The sequence below is a fragment of the Apium graveolens genome, chromosome 1 (assembly GCF_009905375.1).
Source record: "Apium graveolens cultivar Ventura chromosome 1, ASM990537v1, whole genome shotgun sequence".
Taxonomy (NCBI): domain Eukaryota; kingdom Viridiplantae; phylum Streptophyta; class Magnoliopsida; order Apiales; family Apiaceae; genus Apium; species Apium graveolens.
The window spans coordinates 135634719-135645449 of NC_133647.1; the positions used below are offsets into that span (position 1 = coordinate 135634719).

General features: G+C 32.0%; 1 pseudogene; it reads left to right on the forward strand.

Moving 5' to 3' along the window:
• The first annotated feature begins 231 nt into the window (after positions 1-231).
• On the forward strand, positions 232-9752 carry LOC141706916 (glycosyltransferase BC10-like; annotated as a pseudogene).
• Positions 9753-10731: the final 979 nt, after the last annotated feature.

The window sequence follows — 10731 nt, forward strand, 5'->3', positions numbered from 1 at the left end:
GGTACAACAAGCTTAATATGACATGTTTTAAGTGTTAACCAGAAAGGACATTACTCATCGAAATGTTCAAATATTATGGGAAGATCCGAGATAACATGCTTCAAATGCGGAAAAGCTGACCATATGGCAAGGAATTGTAAAGATCATGTTCAGAAGGAAAATGTCTTGAGAATTGCTGGACCACCACCCCAATAAGCACAATCAGTTCAGCCAAGGGCACGAACATTTAATATGACAATGAAAGATATCATGCAAGATGCGAATGTGGTAGCAGGTACGCTTGCTGTAAATTCAGTAGAAGTTAAAGTGTTAATGGATTCTAGAGCTACTAGATCATTTTGATAGATTAAAATGTGTTGCATACCCTTTAGAATCTAGTTTGGTTATCGAAGTAGCAATTCAGGAAAGAGTTATTGTCGATAGGTTTTTCCAAATTGTGATATTGTTATTGAAGGTCAGTACTTTACTACTGACTTAATACCATTTAAGTTAGGAGAATTCCATATCATACTCAGAATGGATTGGTTCGTGAACCACGATGCGCAAATCAAATATAGAAGTAAGAATTTGAAATTGAGGTCCAAGGATGGAACTAAGGTGATATTTAAAGGGGGAAAAGCAAAAGAGAAAGTTTCTCACGACAACTCAGACAAGAAGATTATTACGACAAGGATGCGAAGCTTATTTGGCTCACGTAAAGGATGTAGAGAAGGAATCCCTTAGGATTGAGGACATTCCTTGTGGTTAAAGATTTTCCCGATAAATTACATGGACTACCTTCAGAATCGAGAGAGCGAATTCACAATTGATTTGGCTCCTGGAACGGAACCAGTTTTGAAAGCCCCTTATCGAATGGCGCCCATTGAAATGAGGAACTAGCGATGCAATTACAAGAATTGTTAGATAAAGGAGTTATTCGACCGAGTGTATCCCTGTGGGATGCACTAGTGCTGTTCCTAAAGAAGAAAGATGGAAGCATGAGATTATATATCGATTATCGCAAACTCAATAAGTTGACTATCAAGAATAGTACCCTTTCCCATGAATTGATGATTTATTTGATCAATTGAAAGGAGCTACTTGTTTTTTGAAGATCGATTTACGATCTGGATATCATCAGCTGAAGATTAAGGCATGAGATAAACCCAAGATGACATTTCAAACGAGATATGGACACTATGAATTCTTGGTAATGGTGTTTGGCTTGACAAATGCGCCAGCTGCTTTTATGGATCTTATGAATTGAGTATTTAAGAAATACTTGTACAAGTTCATATAAGTATTCATTGACGATATCTTGATTTACTCAAGGTCAGAATCGGAGCACATGGAACATTTTAGAATTGCTTTGGAAATCTTGAGGAAATAGAAATTGTACGCAAAGTTTTCTAAATGTGAGTTTTGGTTAAAGGAAGTTCAGTTTCTTAGACACGTAGTCCAATAGTGAAGGTATCAAAGTAGATCCTGCGAAGATTCAAGTTGTTATGAATAGGGAAAGGCCAAAGACTCCAATATAAGTGAGAAGCTTTTTGGGACTAGCTGGATATTATCGACGATTCATTCAAGGTTTTTCTAAGATTGCAGTTTCACTGACTAAGTTGACGAAGAAAATGAAAAAAAATTGTTTGGACAGATAAGTGTAAAGAAATCTTCCAAGTGCTAAAGAAAAGGTTAGGTATTGGTTCTACTTGATGAGAAGGGTGAGTTTGTGATATATAGTGATGCTTCGTATAAAGGTTTAGGTTGAGTGTTGATGTAGCATGGAAACAGTAATAGCGTATGCATCACGTTAGTTAAAGCCGCATGAGCAGAGATATCTTACGCATAAAATGGAATTAACAGCGATTGTGATTGCTCTTAAGATTTGGAGACACTATTTGTACAGAGAGAAATATGAAATTTATACGGACCACAAGAGATTGAAATATACCTTTACGCAGAAAGAGTTTAATATGAGACAAAGGAGATGGTTGAAATTAATCAAGGATTACGACTGGACAATAAGTTATCATCCTAGAAAAGCAAATGTCATAGCGGATGCGCTAAGCCGCAAGGAAAGATTTAATATATTAACTTCATCTGTAGAATTGATCAAAGAAATTATGAAGTTGGAGACAGAGATGTAAATCTCGGAGATAGAGAATGAAATGATTTATATCATGGTATTTCATCCAGTCTGGAAAAGATTCGATGTTGTCAGGAATAAGTGATAGAGTATGAGAAAGATAAATTATCTGGAGAAGAAATTAAGACTCAAAAGGATGATAAAGGAATATACAGATTTAATTCACGTATATGGATTCCAAATGTTGTAGAGCTAAAGCACGAGAATTTACGTGAAGCGCATAACTCGAGGTTTTCGATTCATCTTGGAAGTACGAAAATGTACAAGGACTTGAAAGAGAACTATTGGTGGTTGAATATGAAAAAGCAAATTACAGAGTGGATAAGTAAGTGATATACATGTCAAAAAGTAAAGTAGGAACACCAATGACCGAGCAGATTGCTTCAACCACTAGACATACCTGAATCGAAGTGAGAACATATCGTAATGGATTTTGAGGTAGGATTACCAAAGACCAAGGCTAATCAAAACTCGATTTGGGTGATCATTGATCGACTGAGAAAGTCTGCGCATTTTTTTTGAAGAAGTATAATGCAGATTTCAGTCACGTACTAATTGGAACCCGTAGAAATTCAGCAAAAAAATTCTTATATGGAACAACCCGTTCAAATTTTAGATCGGAAAGAAAAAACGCTTAGAAATAAAGTGGTGCCATTAGTTAGAGTTTTGTGGAAAAATCCTAAGGTAGAAGAATCAACTTGAAAATTAGAAAGAGAAATGTGTGAGAAATATCCCCATTTATTTGCTTAGGCTAGATTCTGAGGACAGAATCCTTTTAAGGGGGGTAGATTGTAACGACTTAGATTTTCGCGATGTAATTATATGATAAAGTATAGATTTGTCATCTATGTGTGGATTTATGATTATAAATATAAAGGTATATAATTTTGTGGCTTATGTGTGTTTCTGTAAAAAAGTATAAGGGATCATAAAATGACTCGATCCAGTTTGACGAGTCAGCAAAATGCATAAGTTATGTTTTAAGAAAACATAAATTAATCAGTTGTTGTCAAGCCATCAGACAGAATGGGACCCGTTATAAGAAAGGTGGATTAAATGAAAAAAAGGATTAAAAATAAGATAATTCGTGGATTATATTAGGAGATGAAAGATATCTAGTCCTCTGTGTGTTTCTGTTGTATGGAGTCATAAATGTGAAAGTTATATTGTTATTTGAATTACCGGGTAATTGTTATAAACGTAATTAGCATTTACAAGGGAAAATTATGTGTTGAGGTGTACAAATATGAAATGTGGATGATGTTATTATGTGATATATGATATTTTAGAGTTAGGAGTGTGATTCTGAGATTCGCGAGTATTTAATTATTCGCAAAAGGATTTATTGAATAAAATTAAGGATTATTTGATCTTTATTTATTTTTATAAAATTATTGGAGTATGATCAAAGTGTGAAATTTATTTTATAATCTTTGAAATAGCCCTAGAGACTTTTTAAAAATGATGGTTAAATTTATTTTGATATTCTGATATTTTAAAATGATTTTCGAAAGGTTATTTCTATTATCTGAGAGTTAATTGTAAAATTCATAGAAAATGATCTATTTACTCAAAAATAATTTTAAAAATATGAGGAGAGGGCTAATTTCATGATATTTATTTTAAAAATAAAAGTTGTGTAATTTTTATAATTTATAAAGCTGTTTTTATATTTGTTACTTTATGTTCTAGAATTTTCTAGAAAATAAAAGAGAAAAGCAATTGTGAATTATCATGTTGCCCCTCCACTCCACTATATATACTCCCTCTTCCCATCCTCCTTCCTTCCCAGCTTACTCTCTCTCTTCACTCTTGTCTCTCTCCCCCCCCCTCTCTCTCGAATTCTTCTTTTCTCTCTCTCTCTCTCTCTCACATGCGAGATCAAAATCTAAGTTAATTTTCAACGATTTTACCATAAATATTAAGCATTTATAATCCTCTATCCTACATCAATTTCATCTAAGTTCTTGAGTAAGTTTTTACAAAACCCTCTCTTAGAGTATATTCGAGAAAAATACAATTTCTTGATGTATGTTCATAAGGGTGTATAGTAGATTAGTATTACAAGATTTAAAGGTCCAAAATTTGAAGAAAGACCCTTGCATGAGCACCCTCGAATTCGACCACCCCGGCCATGACCAAAAGGGACCGGTGGATTTGTTTAAACTTGATCTTCCATTTGCTTTAGTGTAAAGAAGATGAATTGTAAAATGCATGTTACTTGTTTAGTGCTTGATTGGATTTTTGGTTTTTAAATCAAAGTTTATGATTATAAGTTTGAATAGAATGATTATTGGAAGTTGATTATATGATTAATTGACTAAATATTGATGCATGTCACTAAAATCTTTATGCATGTTATTAAAAATGGATGCATGTTGATTTTCTAAGTTTCATTCGGTTTCCAACATGTTTTGGTTCGAATTTTTGATAAAAAAATGTAAGGTAATTATTTCTAAAGGTAATTAATGTTTAGAAGTCTTGTATTGATTGATTGATGATTGTGTAGAAGCTAAGAAACTTTTTAAATGTCAGAATTGTGATTTTTGTTCGAATTAAGAGCCTTTATGGTTCAAATTTTTATAAAAAATGATAAAAAGAATGGTTTTAAGGATAGTTAGGATTACACATGCTATGGATCATGCATGTTAGCTTGTATAGTTTTAAGAAGTCGAATTGCACGATTAAGTGTTTTAAGTGATTTTGTGATATTTGAGATGAATATGCTAATTTTGATTTGCATGCAAAGTGATATTTGTTTAATGTGAGTTGATCACAAGGATTGGTATTCGGTTTTAAAAAGAAATAAGAATTCAATTCCGTATTGTAGTTTTGATTGGAGTTGTTAATCGTATAAAGTTTAGTGCACGATACGTGTTAAGGGTTAAGTGCTAAAAAGAAATTAGGTGTACTTGATTAATTATTTTGATTGATTGTTGTGATAAGGGTAAGCGTAGTTGCGAATACGTCATGCCCTATTATCGAGAACAATATATATATATATATAGGGGTGGATTCATTGGGTAACTCTATCTATTGAGTAACTAGGTAACTCTAACTCTAACATCACGTCGTTACATTGATTCAGTTTATTTATCTGCACGTTCTTTTACTTTTTTTTGTTTTTCTTTAATATTTTGTACCGTGCACAATATTTTTTTATCAATTTTTGTTTTGTGCACAACAAGTCTTTTATTAGTATTCCCTTCTTTTTATTAACACTGTGTAATTTTTTATGTATTTTTAATTTTTTTATCGTAGTAACCCGCAATCGTATTTTGTAATTACTTTTATGTGCTTTTATTTATTGTGAATTGTGGTGTTATGTAATTTCAACTAATGTTCTGCATTGTGTTCTATAATTCTTATATATTTTATGCTTTTATTTTCTTAATGCTATATATTTTTTACTTAATGTCTATTTTTCTTGTTTTCATTTTTAGTAACTTTTATGTGTTCTATAACAATTTTTATAGAACACATCTAATTATCCATGAGTTCTTTAATATTTTTCATGTTCTCAATCATTTTTTATAATTTTCATGTATTCTGTAAACTAAAATCATGTGTTCTGTAATTATTTTTACTGAAACTTGGGTTATTATTTTTTTACCGTGTTTTATTAATTTTTAATTTCATGTTTTGTGTTTTTTAACCTTTGTTTATAACATAACCTTTAGTCATACCTTTTTACATTCTTTTTATAACGTAACTTTGGTTAATGATTTAAAAATGTATTCTTTTCATATAAAAAATTTAATTGGTCGTGAAAGTTTTACATGTTAGTAAACTTTTAGTATTTTGTAAACTTTAATGTTTTCTATTGTTTTTGTTAATGTTATGTTCTGTAAATTTTATGTACACAGGATGTTAGTTTTTTGTATTTTTTATTTATGTCAGGTTTATTTATATGTAATATAATTTTGTGTTGTTTTCTTAATTTTATTTTCATATCCAGTATTTCTTTTTCCTTAGATTGACTAGCCTAAAATTTATATTATATTTATAAATATGAAAAATTAGAATCTCAATGTAAAAAAATCATAAAACATGTAGAATATTATATTTACAAATGATTTATAAAATTACATAGTATTTAAATTCAACTAGAAAAAATAAGAAAAACAAAAAAAATTAAAAATTGGAAACGTTGTTCACACTGTGCAACACTGTTAGTCTGTTTTTTTAACAGCAGATGCAATATTTGATGTTAGGTACATGTCAAGATCTAAACCCCTAACTAACATAAATATAATGGCTAATATTTAGTTACTCTACAAAATAGTTACCAGTTGATCACTTCTCTCTTTCTCTATATATATGTGTGTGTGTGTTGATATATATATAAGTATAAGGAATATAGATATAAAGCTGTAATGAGATTTGGATATAAATGAATGTGTCCGATTATGTGTATACGTCATTACGTGTTTGTAAGTAAATGATTGAACAAGGGTATAAAGGATATAAGGTTGATATTTGATATCTGTTAAGTATGATATAAGTTATTATAGGGAATAAGATATATTGATTGGGGTAGAAAGATAGACGTTCTGAGAAACGTCAAGTTTTGATGATGTTCTAATTATGGATAATTTTGTGATTGTGGATTCGGAAAGCAGAGGCATTCGTTCTAGGAAAGGGAAAGAGACTCTAGGTGGCAGTAGCTCAATATTCAGTTAAACAGGAAAGCTTGTGAGGCAAGTAACTTTAATTTCTCTTTAAAAGTGAATCGATCACAGAGAGTCGATATGTTATGCATTAATAAAATAAGATGATCTTATTGGTACTTTTGTTGAACTTGAATTGATAACCCTTGTTATTGACCTATTTCATTTCAAATACCCTACCCTACTTTCATTATATCTTGTGATCTATAAAGACCTTTGATCCTTATTGCTTTGATAAGCCTGGTTATTAATACCATGTTATCCAGATCCTTATATTGATTATTACTTGGTTAAGCCTTGTTTTTTTATACCTTGTTTTTCCAGATCCTTATTGTTAATGCTTTGTTTACCCATATCCTTATAACAGTAAACCCGGCGCTTTTTATTGTATTGTTTCCTGAGAACCATCTTGTGGATGACTTTGATAATACCTATGCTTAGTGATTAATCATTTCCTCAACTTACGTTTCCTTAGCTTTAATTGTGTATTCTCATTTGAATTCTTGAATTGAACCTAACAATGATTTTCGGCTTGAAAGAGTCCGAATGATTTCAATTGATGGTAATGTTAAAAATAATTTAGTTATCACTTCTGTGTTCTCCAATATAAAGGTTTTTCTAATAAATTCCTAAAGATTGGATAGAGATGTAAGAGGCTAGTAGGACTAGTTCAATCACATAAGAGGCTAGCGGCGATAGTCCAATATATAGGCTGAAATAATTGCCTTAGGTACCTTAATGACCAGATGAAGGTTAGTACGGGCTGATCACCCGTATTGTAATTAAAAGATGGATAAATCCAATCCAACAAGGGTTCTAAATTGTTTAAAATGATGAAAAGGGATTTATTGTGCATAAAATACTATCTTTTGAATTGTGATTTGTATTTCACTATAATGATTTGAAACTGTTGTTTATTGATTAAACCATCTTGGAATTGTTGAATCTATTGAGAACCCTATTGATTGATCTTGAAACTGAATAAACATCACTTAAACCTCCAATCTCATTGAATCCTTATCCTGAAATCCTTTCCTAGAAATATTATAACCCTGCCACCTAGTTTATTGAGATTGTGAATGTCATTATTGTTCTGATATTAGAATTGTCTAATGGTTACTTTCTGAGTCTTATAGCTCATTTATTTGCGTGATCTTACAATGGCAGTAAGCAAGAGGATGGTCAGACTTAGGCACACCACTCGCAAGAGCGTTCCTAGCAGTCCCTATCGTGTTATAGGATTATAGATGCCAGAGCAGGTAGATGTTGTGTGAGCAAGCGATAATAAGTTGGTGGGAAGTGTATTAGCTGAATCAGATACTTTGGGTTATCAGTTAATTCCAAGTTGGAATCAGATAGTTTGGTTTAAATTATATTTTTGGGTTGTAATAATATTACTCTGATTGGTAGTTGTAAACTTGTCGCATACTTTATCGTGTTAGATCCTTTTAGTTTCGAAGTATTATATTTTGTTTCTGCTATTATTATATAGTAAAGTTGTATTGTGGGTCCTCTTTCCTAACCCCGAGTGTGAGGGCGTCACAACATTTATAAATTAGGCTCGAAATAGACTTAATTAAACTCAAATTACAATTAATCCCAAATTAGAATTATATTACCCAAATTAATTGACCATTACTTGAATAAGGCCTCGTTTGGCCATGTAAAAGGGTTAATTAACTCGCATTTAGCTCGATTCCATGAATTATGTCAAACTAGCTTTATAATCCGTGCGATATACGGATACTCATTAATATTTTATAAATTTTATAGTTTTAATATTTATATTATTAAAATTATAATAAAATTATATTTTCAGTTAAGATTATATAGTGTATGAAGGATGAGATTTGAAATATTAACTTTATTAGTATGTTTATAAATGATAATATAAAAGTTTGTTGTTAGCAAATTTTGAAACTGGGAATTTGAGTCGTGTATAAATAATAATATAAATTTTTGCTGCTAGCGGGATTTGAACCTGAAAACTTGAGTTGTGTACAAATAATACTAGCATAATAGCCCTTGCGAGGCACGGACCATTTCTAGCATAATGTGAGCAATACCTCTGTTTTCTATGGTCGCCATAATACCTAGTGAGGTATGATTAGTTTGCTTCAGCAGTTTGTTTCAGGATATAAAATTTGTTACTTTTTCATGTTTAAAAAAATTTAGGCTACCGGCTTGCATTGCAAATTATGTTGAGATGCATCACTAATGCAAGAAATCTTTAGACTTTAAAAATTGTGAATTTGAACTCATTAGAGTTTGTTATTAAACGTCTCTTCAACTGTGTCTCCTCTCAGAAAGTCGAGTGGGAAACTGCATCTCTAACCGGAGCAGAAAGGCGTCTTCTGGCCAACGCTCTTCTAGACTTCTCCAACGAGCGATTTGCTCTTCTGTCTGAGAGTTGTATACCAATTTACAACTTTCCAACTGTCTACAGGTACCTCATTGGATCCGAACAGAGTTTTGTGTAGTCATTCGATGATCCCTCCCGCTATGGGCGTGGGCGTTACAGCTCCAAAATGCAGCCTGGTATTCAGCTTGAGGACTGGCGGAAAGGGTCTCAATGGTTTGAAATTAACCATGATCTTGCTACAAAAGTTGTGTCGGATACAAAGTACTATGCACTGTTCGAGAAGTATTGTCTGCCTGCTTGGTATCCAGATGAACATTACCTGCCAACTTATGTTCACATGTTTTACGAAACTTGTAATTCGAATCGATCAGTGACATATATTGATTGGACATTAGGAGGACCACACCCTGCAACATTTACAGCAGAAAATATTACGGAAACTTTCATGCAATATATAAGGAATAGTGGGTTACTCTGTGAATATAATGGGGATTGGACTCCTCTTTGTCATCTTTTTGCTAGAAAATTTGCTCCTAGTGCACTGAACCCCTTACTTAACCTCACCTCAACTGTGTTGGGATTTCAAGAATTCTGATTCTTTTTAAATCGTATGAATATATATAAAGTTCTTCAGGCAAACCTTTTTCACTTGATATGTTCACTGCGATTACTGTCACATAATATCTAATCTGGAAAATATACGGGAAGTTTAGTTCATGGTTAACGAGCCCGGTGAACAATAATCTAAACCTAATCCCATGCCTTAGTATTTGGTTTAGTATGTGTCAGTAATTTTGATTTATGCAATGGAACCTCATTCCCTCAAGAAGGGAAAATCATAGCCTCACCGCCCCTTAAGATTGTATATCATTCTCATCTTCATTTACCCCAATTCCATTCCCGATTCCGATTCCACACCACAATCCCGAGTCCTCACAACCAGCCGAACACTTGTAATGCTTCCAGATAAAAGGACTGGCAGTAAGTTGGTGGAACTCACAATTAAGAAGTCTTAGATCAATAAAAATCTTAATGTTTTTCTTTTAAATATATTCATCTAAGAACTTGTGTTTAAAACTATTTCATAACCTTTCTTGGACCAGTGATCTACCCTTTATTTCAAATAGAGCAATCAGTATGAGGCAAGAGGAATAAATTGTCAATAAATTTTTCGGATAAACAAGACTAGTTAAAAAGAGTTGATCTAAAAAAAAGTTGTCTTGGCGTTTGAAACTAAAAAACGCGCAAACAGAATAAGCATCATTTGGACTGAATTAGTATAATTTGATGTCTTAAAAATATAGATAGAATTAATCGCAAGTATAAAATATAAATAAGTGCAAAACTGGAATAAATTATAAATAATCAAATCAAAGAGTATTTAAAGTTCTGAAATCAGTTAAGATCCATATAGGACCGCAATATAGGACGCTCTCACACAACACCGATTATCAACTTCGTATTTGTTGACCCAAATTTCTAGTGAGATCAATATAGGACCCCAAATTTATATTGAGTTAAATTAGAGCGTTTAACCTGATGGATCAACAGAAATTTTAATATTGAATAAAATC